Source organism: Mugil cephalus, chromosome 19, assembly GCF_022458985.1.
Source record: "Mugil cephalus isolate CIBA_MC_2020 chromosome 19, CIBA_Mcephalus_1.1, whole genome shotgun sequence".
NCBI classification, from domain to species: domain Eukaryota; kingdom Metazoa; phylum Chordata; class Actinopteri; order Mugiliformes; family Mugilidae; genus Mugil; species Mugil cephalus.
In genome coordinates, this window is record NC_061788.1 from 9,875,665 (window position 1) to 9,888,067 (window position 12,403).

Below are 12,403 nucleotides of genomic sequence, written 5' to 3' on the forward strand. Positions count from 1 at the left end.
GGAAGCATAAGAGACATAAAAGAAAATTTTATATATTGTCAATAGTTTTCTCAACTTCTATCATCAAACCATGCAAGTCAGTAAGACGACAGGCTGGATTTAGGTTGAAATGATCAGATGAGCTGCTAAGTAGTATGCAAATTACAGTCCTGTCTATACAAAAAGCATACATTTGGTTACAGTGTGAACCTTTGGCAGTGCTGTGACCCCTGGTTTTCCACAACTGTCAGCTGTTAGTCGGCTGTTTGGAATGACGTGCAGCTGACGTGCATCGTGTGCAGCACTGTTTGTTTGTGCCTTGTCAACAAACTCCTGTCATGTGTCACACATCCCAGATCTCTCTCCTCTTCATTTCGCCTCCAAGTCTGTTTTCCACTTGTTTCGTGTGCTCGCCGTGACCTGACATTTTCAACTCTGTCACGCCGCACCTGTCAACTAGAGGCCCCCGGAGAGTACGTGAGCATTTGTCACCTGAGCCCCACAGATGACTCATTCAAAATACACTGCCTGGCCAAGAAAAAAAAAAAAAAAAAAAAGTCCACACTTACTATTTTGTTGGACCACTTTTAGCTTTGATTGGAGTATGCAAACACTGTGACAGTGTTTCAGTAAGAAGTTTCTGCAATGTCACGAGATTTATTTCCATCCAGTGTTATAATCTTTTGCCAAGATCTTTTTGTATTGATGATGGGAGAGTCTGACCACTGTGCAAAGCCTTCTCCAGCACATCCCAAAGATTCTCAATAGGGTAAAGGTCTGGGCTCTGTAGTGGCCAATCTTTGTGAAAATGATGCCTCATGCTCCCAGAACCACTCTTTCACAATCCTGGCATTGTAAAACTCCACTGATGGAATAACCTGGTCATCCAGTATTTTCAGGTGGTCAGCTGACCTCATTCTTTGGGCATAATGTTGCTGAACCTAGACCTGAACAACTGCAGCAACCCCAGATCATAACACTGCCCCCACAGGCTTGTACAGTAGACCATAGGCATGATGGGGGCATCACTTCATCTGCATCTCTTCTTACCCTGCTGTGGACTCATCAGACCACATAACCTTCTTCCATTGCTCCAGAGTCCAAACTTTATGCTCCCTAGCAAATTGAAGCCTTTTTACCATTTAGCTTCACTGATTAGTGGTTTTCTTAAGGCTACACAGCTGTTCAGTCCCAATCCCTTGAGTTCTCTTCACATTGTACGTGTGGAAATGCTCTTACTTTCACTATTAAACATAGATCTGAGTTCTACTGTTGTTTTTCTTCAATTCGATTTCACCAAACGTTTAAGTGATCACGATCAATCAGGATTTATTTCCCAACTACATTTTTTCCTGGAAGACGATGGTTCCCCACGATCCTTCCTGTTCTTAATAATGGGTTGGACAGTTCTTAATCCAATTTTAGTGTGGAGCACCACGGGATGTGTCTTTCGACATGGTTGTTTAAGAAATGAGAAGCTAGTCATTGCATCAGTTGGTGTTAAATAACTTGTTGCCCGCTGAAAAATAATCGGCCGTGCAGTAATTCGCTCGAACCTAGTTGATAAGTTAAATCTGGGTAGCGACTTTTCTTTGGCCAAGGAGTGTAAAATGTGTGAAAAATACGCTTTATCGAAACTGTCTTTCTGTGGATTTGGGCTGTCTCAGTTGCTTTGTCTCTTCGTGTAATCCCAGACTTACTCTGAGATCAGGGCTCTATAGGGGGCATACCATCTGCTGCATGGCTCTTTGCTCTTCTTGTTGCTGAGTATAGTTCTTGGTAACTCTGTGTGTTTTGCAACGTATTGTGTGATGGATAATTGTAAGACATATTGAGAAATATTGCTATCTAGTAGAACACTGACCTGCGTGATAGGAACTACTACTACAAGTGAAATGCAAAGTGAAGACAATGCAAACTCTATCCGCACTGGGCTAATTCTAATGTAACCATAGTTGTAAGAATAATTTATGCTGTGTCTGACATGCATATCATGCCCATATAACGGTGGATCTCTATTAAAAATATTCCTCTTTGTTTATAGAGGCTGAGGACAATAATTATTTTTGATTACTGATGTGGTCAAACAGCACGGCTTGAGAACAGAAACAGTAACCAATCAAAGGATCCCCATCTGGGATTTGTGTCCCACGCACCTCATTAGCTACGTTTGCATCGTGATGCATGTTTGGCAGGGTTATGGTGAGAAGCAATGTGAGGGAAACAGAAATGTGGAGAAGCCCACATTCATTATAATTACACAGAAAGTGATTAGAGGCAGAGAGAAAATCACGATAGATTGCAAAAGACCATTGTGCAATAGAAAAACACAGATAAAGGAGAGAGAGGACACATGCCCAAGGACGTTGAGTTTCGCCCGGTGCCCTGAGCTAGTGAAATGAGACACCGGTAACATGAGAGTTTTGCTAGACAGGCTACTGTAAGATCCTGCCACCGTGGAAAACTGGCCAGACCAGCTATCTGTACATATATCTATCCCCTGGATCTGTTGACGCGACCTTTCCGCTCACAGCTGAAGCGGCAGAATTGAAAAATGCAGGTGACAAAAACACCTGAGATAAGTGGCCGTGAGACTTTGGTTCCACTTAACTGTATGTTCAGTTGTGCAGATCTCACTTCAGATTATCCCTCCGTGGTTTATGAGTACACGGTTACCAGAAAATATAGGGATTTGCTGGAATATTACTGTCAAAAAAGTTAATTGAGACCAGGCATTCTGTTATTCTTCAACATAGCCTCCCAGCCCAGATGTACTTTGGTCCAGCCTTGACAAAAACAAAATCTACAAAAAGTCTGTCCCTAACTGTCTGAAATGATTAGCGTTTGTGATTTAATGTGACTGTATGGCAGGGCTTGCTGGTAAACTGAAGTCAAGAGGACCTGTTTCCGTTTGCTAACCCTTCACTGGCAGGGCAAGTGACAAAACCTTTTCCATGTGTAAACTGATGACTTCTTCATGTAAACACAGGTGGCACTAGCTACACCTTCCTCCCGCACCCCTCCTCCTCTCATCCTTTCATGCCCTCAAGCAAACATCGCACCGCCACCCCTCCCTTCACAAAGCATCACACCAGTAGGAGGAAATTCACAAGTGGCCCATGGCTCATTACACTTCCTTCTTCCCTTCCCCCCTCCCCTCACGGTATGGTTACAATCAAAAGGTACATAAAAGGTGTAGATATTTATGTATATTTTAATACATCACTAAAGCTTTATCTTTTTGGAGGTCTCAATGGACTAGAGCTGGGACTGACCTCCGGTCTATAACAGTGCTAACACTATATGATACACAAGCATTCTTGTTCATGTTCACCTATGGGCAGGTTAGAGTCTCCAATTAACTAGACCCAACTGTCCAGTGGGAGGCAGGAGCAGTTCAAGGAAACCAATACAACCGGGAGAACACTGACAACACTCAAACCCAAGATACTCTTGCCTGACTAAACAGTGCTCAACTACATCATGTTGACACTAGAATTTCAGAATAAAAATGTCTAAATCACTTTTAAACATTGCAAATGTTAAGACAACATTACTACAGTATTTACTACAATATTAATCAGTTTCATTTAAGCTTTAGTTCGAGGTGAATTTAAAACATAGCATGGCCATTTTGAAATTTGGAACAGTGTTTTCTACCAAATGTTATGCCAGTTCAGCTCTATCTTTATATATTCTTTTCATGATATCTTTTGTAAATAATGAAAGACCCATCCGAGATGCACTTTTGGAGTAAGGTTTAGGGTTAGGGTTAGGGTTAGCTTTCTCGATTTTGATCTGATGCACAGTCAGTGTCAATATTAGCCTAATCACCAGTCTAGATGTCACTGTGTCATGGCTTTACCTTCTTTCCAAAACATATGTATTAAAGAAAGTATGAACAAATTTGATATAAATATGAATTTGTGCATAACGCTGTTAAACCTGCCAAGATGCCATGTGCTATGTAAGTATATAAAAATGTACATAAGTTCAGTTCTTGCTGAAATATATATACATATGCTCCACACGATGCATATATATATATATTTCGGACTGCTGGAGATCGTAGACGGAAATTCTTGTGTACTACGATCAGGTGTTATTCAAGGACTGTGGTACTTGCATTCTCAGCAGTAAGTCTCCAAGGATGGTGAAAGGCACGTGCATTGATGAATGGACTGAGGAGAGAGGGATGGGAGCCCAGAAACATTTATGGCACTCACTTTATCACAGGTTCAGTAAAGAAATCTGATCATTTTACACTGAATTTTCAGGTTCGCAACATATGGATGCAATTATCAATATACGAATGAATGCCATTTCACCAACATCTGCACAAAGCATTCCAGTATTACTTACTCTTACATAGGGAATGTACGAGTTAGGGACAAATACTGCTTAGCTTATATTGGTGCACCCCATTTCATTCTCTTTTTATAGTCTATCTCAGAAAGTTACAACTAATTCGGGTCCACATGTTTGGTCTCTTTGGCTAACATCCACATTTATGTCTAGTAATGGCAGGGCTATCTCAGCCACTGGTGATGCCCTTAGAGGAAAGGCGAGTAAAAAGACAGACAACTGACTGATAGAAAATCAACCAATAAACATTGATTAAAAAACCCAAAGGGAGGATATTTTCTTGATACAGAATGAGGTGCAACAGAAAGAAAAATCAGTTGCGGTCCAGACGCAACAGTTTATCGATGTAGAACTTCTTGCACTGACATAAACTCTATTATTCATGTCTGAACCTGACTACCTCCTACCTGTCTTCAGAAGAAAGAATTACCAGACAAGCTGAGGTATTCTCTGATCTTGTTATCTGGAAATGTTTTATGTTTTTACCCAACATTACATAGAGCCAGGCAATGATTGAAGCCATCGCACTCACCTTCAGAACTACTCTAATCCTAAGGGTAATGCTGAAAGTTCATCCATCCTTATATACACTGACGGGCATAACATTATGACCAACTTCCTAATGTTATATAGATCTCCTTGTGCCTCCAACCAGTTCTGACCCATCAGGGAATGGACATGGGCCTTCTGAGAGCGTCTGGCTACAGAATGTTGTCAGTGGGGGTCTTTGGATCCTGTGAGTTGAGAGGAGGGGCCTCTGCAGGTCCGGTTTGTTCCAGTACATCCCACAAATACTTGATCGGTTTGGGATCCAGTGAATCTGGAGGCCAGGTCAACCAAGGAATAATATGGTTCCCCACTGATGCTGGCAGGGCTGAAACATGCTGATTAAAATTGTGACATTGCTTGAAAGAGATTTAAACATTACAAAAGAGCTCATTACCAAGATTCAAATGGGATAGCTATTTAGCAAAATAACTAAACAAAATGGATTAGTTGTGATAGCCTCTCCAAACCCCACTTATTCTAGGTATGCTTCTCCTTGTATTGATTCATAAAACAGACGTAACAGTCCCTGTTCCAAGCCCTGTCTAGGATAATTGCTGGTTGGATGACATCCAGAAGCAACATTCTGTTTGAAGACAAGTGTTGATGTTCTCTTTGGGATTTTTAATGAATGGGGCAATATATTTGTGAACTACATTTGATTCGCTGGGTGCTGGTCATTGCGTAAGAGTGTATAACCACACCAGGGGTTCACATTCCAACTCACCACCTGTGGTTTGGTTTGGGCAGCAGTGGCACGTTGGTTAAAGTTAGAGATTAGTGGTTTTGGTTAAATGTTTATTAGCATGTATTTTATGTATTGAGACAGGTCTTAAACTTAACCATGAGCTGCCACGCATCACCACCAAAAATGGCCAACAATAACAGTTCCTCATAATACTGAACAAAAACAGATTTGGAACCTTTCTTTAAATGCATATTCGCCACTGCAGTCCTTTATATAGAAATGTGAGTCCCAATGCCAGGTACATTCTGCAAGTCAAATGCTGAACTATCCAATTGATAACCATTCATTCCGTCGTCTTCTCTGGAAAACAATAATAGCAACACTGGAGATGAGTTCAGCTTTTAGCTCTAAAATACACACACGCTTATGCATAACCATTCGTACACACACACACACACACACACAGCAATACACACGCACACAGCAACACACATGGTCTTAATATTTACCAGCTGGATAGTCAGACTGGCAGACAACAGCAAACTCCAGGTCTGTAGACAAACTGGTGTTTGTAAATCACCACTTCAGATAAAAGGAGAGCCAAGCGTCTTAAGTCAAGGGGAAACCAAAGGAGACAAAGGTGAGGGGAACGAGAAAGTGCATCTGTCACACTTATTACCCAAAAAATATGCCCGTACTGAAATCATATATTAAGAGTATAAAGCAAAACATAAACTTGAAAAGGGAAAAACAGAGAGGGGAGCTGTTAGCAAAGGCAGAATAATGACAATAATAATGGCTTAAATAGCAGCATATAACTCAGAACAGCCTTTTCCCTGTGTGCTAGGCTGAAGTCAGTTCACCTCTGTGCACATAGCACTTATCCATGTACAAACATGTAATCCGACTCAAATGGAAGCCATACACATGCTGTACACATGCTGCATCCACCTTGGCTTGGATACAGAGGTTGAAGCCTCCAGACTTTCAAAATGTCCGAGCTTGGATAGGAATCAGTAAACCTCACAGCCACAACCACAAACATGGGCCATATGTTCTTGAAAGAGCTAATATCAGACGTTTAGGAGGCCCTGCAAATGTCCTCTCTATATCAACCGAACACAAACTAGAGGCTGGTCCAGGAGCGTGAGGAAGCTCTTAACTAACCTCAGATCACCTCAGATTCCTGGCAGCGTTCACTCTTTTTGACTTTACCACGCAATGAACCGAGACACGTCTACACACAGACAAACATGAAGATGCTATCGTGACAAAATGGTGTTTCACAACCTATGTGTCATGGGTGAGAACAGTAAAAAGATGGCTCATAAAACAATTTTGTTGTTAGTAGCTTAAGCAATAAATGATTACAGCAACTAACAGCTCATTCATTTTGAGTCATCCAGCGTCATCAGCACCAGTAGGCGAGGATACCTGCTGAGCATTTCCATGTTTATGGGTTGCTTCAGGGTTTGTCCTACAACAAAGTCAGGCAGTGACCTAGTTCTTGTTTTATTATTATTTATTTTTTTCTGCATTTGTGAAAATTATGGACACATGCAAATTAAGAGGTGACTATTGTGTGAAGGTATTTAAGCTTTTACAGCACCCAATAAATATTTTTTATATTAAAAAAAAGTGTTTTATCTCTGCTATTTCGCCTGTCTATGTCAAGCACACGTACAAATCCGAAGACTGGGCACTGGAACGAAAAGTGAGCATCTGTGAGGCATTTGTGGCGAGGAAGAGAGAAAAAGAAACAGAGAAAGTAGCATGAGTTTCCAAGCACCATCCCATGGTTTACTGGAATGCTGGTGAGCGCCTGGTGTGTGAGGTAATGTCCTGTCACTCAGACCCACCCATACCTACTGAAGCTCACCGTCTCATTGGTCCGAGGCTAATGATGGGCGACTTCCGTAGCCTACTGAGAATGGGGCAGTAAAAGTTAGTGAGTGGGTGCAATTATGCAGTTTGCCTATCCCAGTCTCATCAGAACAGACTGTGAGTAGAGACTGGGTGGTAGGGAACACAGACCGCAAACTAATGTATAGGGATTGGTGCGCGTACAATGCCGGCAAGTTGAAAACAGATGGGTTTGCGGAGAATATAAATGTCCCTCAGTCAGTGGCCCCCTATGCTCAATAAAACAGTGCCAAAACCCTGCGTATTAACAGCTTGAAAATGTTATGGGGGGGGGGGTCATCAGTGCCATGAAAACATACACCAGCTTGAATGAGGTTTCCACATGGCACGACCACAATAATAACCGAAACGGGAACGAGGAAAAGAAACGCCATCCCAGAGGTTGCTTTTTTTATGTTACCACATGCTTATGTCACTGGCCCTGTGCCTGATGGGGACTTTGTGGTTTGTAGGAAATGTTGGTGAGAGAGACACTGTCAGAAAAGCTTGCCTTCCTGCACTGCTGAAAGCAACAGCTCAGCTACTGTATGAGCTTTAGTTTTTGTGGGCATGTACATGTGCGTGTGTTTCAGCTTGCGCAACAGTTTTTTTTTTTTTTTTTTTGCATAGATACGTAGAGGAAAGTGTGTGTAAATGTCTATCTATCCTCTGCAGTAGCCTGTATATAGTATGCATATATCCTCCACTTAAGCACACAAACACACGCCGACTGTTTTTTCAGAACCTGGGATGAAGCTGGGCCAATTTAATTTTCTTTAACAACCTAGAATAATTTCTTTTACAGTGCCTCCCTACTCTCCTTCCTTCCGTCTGAAGCATTATTTACCTGAAGACGAATGCAGCAGAGGTTTATTTAATCCAGGCCTCATGCACATATGTTTGTTTTACATCTCAAGATGGGTGAACTTTATATATAGGCAATTTCTTGCAGCATGAGAGGACTAAAATGTTATCCCTTCTGTTGCTTATGTATAATTAAGGTTAGTGTTCTCCAGGGGTGCCCAGGGGTTGCGTCAGAGATTGCCTGGGCAGCAGCCCTCTCTGGAGAAATCACCTGGCTTGCTGTTTGATCTTAAAGTTCGAATGCACATGCACGCTCCCCACTCGTCTACACACACGTATGTGAAGGCACACGTACACGGTCACTCACACGGGCGTGCGCACACATGCATACGCGCACACCAAAGGTTAGTTGCTAGGGCCAGTTCTCCACTCCAATTCCCCTAGAGCAAGTTGAACTGGCTCACCATATTCCACGGTGTGGTAGTGGGAGGACATTATGTTCTGCTCCACAAAGACAGCAGTAGTACATTTCAGTCCCCTGTGGACCTGCCCTATAATCCTATATGGAATCGGTACTGTGCATCTGTGTGTGTGTGTGTGTATATATATATGTATGTCTATGTGTGAGCTCGATCAGGGAGCAAGGAAGAATGATTTTAAATTGGCTGAAGTGACATTATTACAGTCACAGGTAGCTCTGTATTTGAGGTATTACATTTAATGACATACACACACACACACAAAAACAACAATTAAACCTGGCAAAAATGGTTCCTTGGCAGTTTTGTGATCATTTATGTGTCTCCACTTTATTAACTTCAAACATTGTCTCCTGTCCATATGGTATTTTGATTGGATCAAACAGCTCATTTCAGGACACATTAATGTGGGAACGGCCAACAAGAGCGGTTTTGGATCATTTTCTGCTTTCATAATAATTTTTATCCCGTGATGTATTTTCTTTTGAATGCTTTGAGACCGTCGGTCAAACTAAATTCCAGATAATTTTACCTCCATTTACAACCTTGGACCCCATCTGTCCGTACATTTGTCATTTGTCATGTTTCTGCCTATTTGCATTATTTTAATTGTTATTTTAGGCCATTATCTTTTTATAAAATTTCCATTTTCTGCTGGTTTTATAGTATTTGACTGCCGTGCGCTCTATTGTCGGAATTTCGGCTCACAAATCTGGGCCCTCATCCATCATCCAGTCTGCGTGTCATTCTTTCCCTCCCTTTTTTTTTTTTTTGTTTGGGTAATCGCAAAAAAACATTACTACCATTATTTAACTCCACGGGATAGTGCTGGAATTCACACTCCATGACCTAAAAATGAATGTGTGTCAGCCTTACAAAGACCTAGCACACATTTACATTCTGTAAGGCAGACAGCAGGCTACAAAGCTATTGTGTACAAACGGGCGATATGTATTTATGGCTCTATGCACCATTTATTCTTATGTTGCTGAACCCTCCCTCGGCAGTGGTTTAAATATGGGATCATTCATCCATCCTTGGCTTTGTTTTGATGCATGAAGATTCAGAAGTTAAGGGGGAAAAAAATCTGATCTCATGCACGAATGCTGTATATTGAGATAATCAATCACCAAGGTACTTAATGGAATACTTAATGCATCTCAATATTCTTTTGCATCTACCTTGTGTGGGTTTTACAGTAGAAATATTAGAATGCACACACACACACACACTTCTTTCTCCCACACACGCGAGTACATAGCACTTGAGATTTCGTGCAGATACATGATCTTTCTTTCTCCTCAAGTGCCTTCTTGTGCTGTTGTTGCTTTCTTGCATCCGTAAAGATCCCTATCAACACTGCCCGCTTCTCTCTCTCTCTCAACACACACACACACTCTTACAGAATCAACACTGTCTTCAGACATCAAACAGGACTGATACACAAAGTGAATACAGGAGTTGTTTACTAGATCAGAAGGAAATGATCTGCTATCTACTCCCCCTATCCCCTCCAACACACTCATTCGAACAAAAAGTCCCCGCAAAGCATTGTCCCGTATCGGGGGAACTCATCTCTTTTTAGACTTTACCAAAGAGCTGTGAACCACAAATAAGGAAACGTGATTAAATTAAACCACAAAGGAAGGAATGGGCTATTAAAAAGGATGGACTGTTGACTTGTGATAAAATTATAATTAGCACCACAAGCGCAGATTCTCCTGCACAGTCAGTTCTTCAAGTACTTAGAGAAGCTGCTCAGGTGTCCCGTGGTGGCACAGCATCTCTCTAAGACGTCGTTTCTTTGCGTACTCCTTTTTTTTAATGTACAGTATAGCCTCTTTCTGGGCCTCTGCTTGCCTCTCTCTCTTTATTCCTTAACACATAAACACACACGCCAGCACACAAACAAGCACTAGAAAGGCAATAATGGTACTTACTGTGGGATGAATGCTAGTGGTTAACCAGACACTAACTCCAGCAGAGAACTTTACTGTGATTTTGGCTGTTTGTCATAGTACTGACATTGTCTCCGGAGTGCGGTTACCTCAGATCAAAACGTTACCCTATGTGCAGTGCCAAGCCCCAAACAAGAAAAAATGGCTGCTCATCGTATCTCTGTTATTGATGCTGTCATGCATAAGGGTTTTGTTCATTTGCAACTTTAGTTAAGTTTAGTAAACAAAGATTGGGTGAATGACAAGGAGAGAGTGTGTTGTAACCACATAATGAATTCTATTTAACAAAAGAGCTGTTCCAACAGCAGCTTAGGTACTGGCAGGGTCACTGTTAAGCTTATTTATGCATGGTCACTCAATGCTCTCAACAGCGCTTTCTTGAGAAAAGATACTGTGTTGCAACATGCCACATTTATACCTCAGCGACTACAAGCAGACAAAGACAGAAATAATTCCAAGTAAAATATTAAAAAAAGTAATAATGTATTCTGTCTTGTCTCCCTTGAGTACAGACACAAGGTCTGCATTCTAGCAGTAGTCACCGTTTGTCAAACCTCACCATTTTAATATTGATGACAGAATCGCAAATTTGCCAAGCAATTGTCACTACTACCCCAACAGAGATCTGACACTCTGTCAAGGGCAATAAGTGAATCTGTCAACGCCAGCACCGCCACAGCATTTTGAGGTACACTTAGCTAAAAAAACAAAAAAAAAAAACAACTAAAAATTAAGGTATATGAACAAGAAGAGAATGCCATCATAGGTTACTACTCATAGGCTACTTTGGATTTCTTGAGTTATTGCATCAAAGCCATATTAAGCTTTTACATCCCATTCCACCAACAAAGACTCATTGTCGCCAGGCACATTGCAAACACACCCGCAAACTGAGAAAACTGGAAGGAAGAACTAAAGATACGGAATGAGATCCAGATGGCAAAGGAATGAACTCTTCATTGGGCACTCAACGACAGATTCCTGGTTGGCATCAAGGGAAATTGTCAGTGAAAACAGCAATTGAACAACCAAGTGGCCGGACATCACCAAAGTTTACCCCCAAAGTAGCGTTGGTTTACGTCAAAATGAGTTGTTTCATGCACTGCGGTGTTTCGCATGTTGCTCTAAAGCGGTTGCATTTAAACTGGATCTGTGAACAAAGACAAAGCTACTGCCTGGTCTTCATCTCTGCAATAAATCCTTACATGACTCATCTGTGGCATGAGCCTCGAGAAGAGTTGCGTCACATGCATGCATCTGTGCGACTGATCTCTAGTTATTTTGCTTCAGTTATTTGATGCTATTTTGTGTTATGTTTACTGTGTGAGGCCAGATAGATTGTTGCAGTATCTCAAGATCATGAGAGAATCCAACAGGTCAGGCTCCAAGATTAAAACCACCCGTGGTTCAAACAATCTGCATCCTACGATTAACATTTGACAACTGCGGGTGTTTTACATGTGATTACATTCTGTGGTGATGACAGCAAGAAGTGACTGCTCATTCAAACAATAAAAATGGCATTGTCTGCCTACATGCGAAATGCATAGCTAGGTTGAGTGACTGTTAGCTTTCTAATCCCATGATGGTTAGGCCACTCACCATTTAAGTATCTTTTGAAAGTGGCTGCCCTTTTCCCAGCAGCTTCCAAGGACGAATTCTCAGATGGTTCTGTGTAACAA

The 12,403-nt window shown here is 41.6% G+C and overlaps 1 protein-coding gene across 2 annotated transcripts in view; it reads right to left on the reverse strand.

Moving 5' to 3' along the window:
- Positions 1 to 12,403, reverse strand: part of pappaa (pregnancy-associated plasma protein A, pappalysin 1a) — an 85,425-nt gene that overhangs the window by 37,251 nt on the left and 35,771 nt on the right. The gene's annotated exons all lie outside the window — the stretch shown is intronic.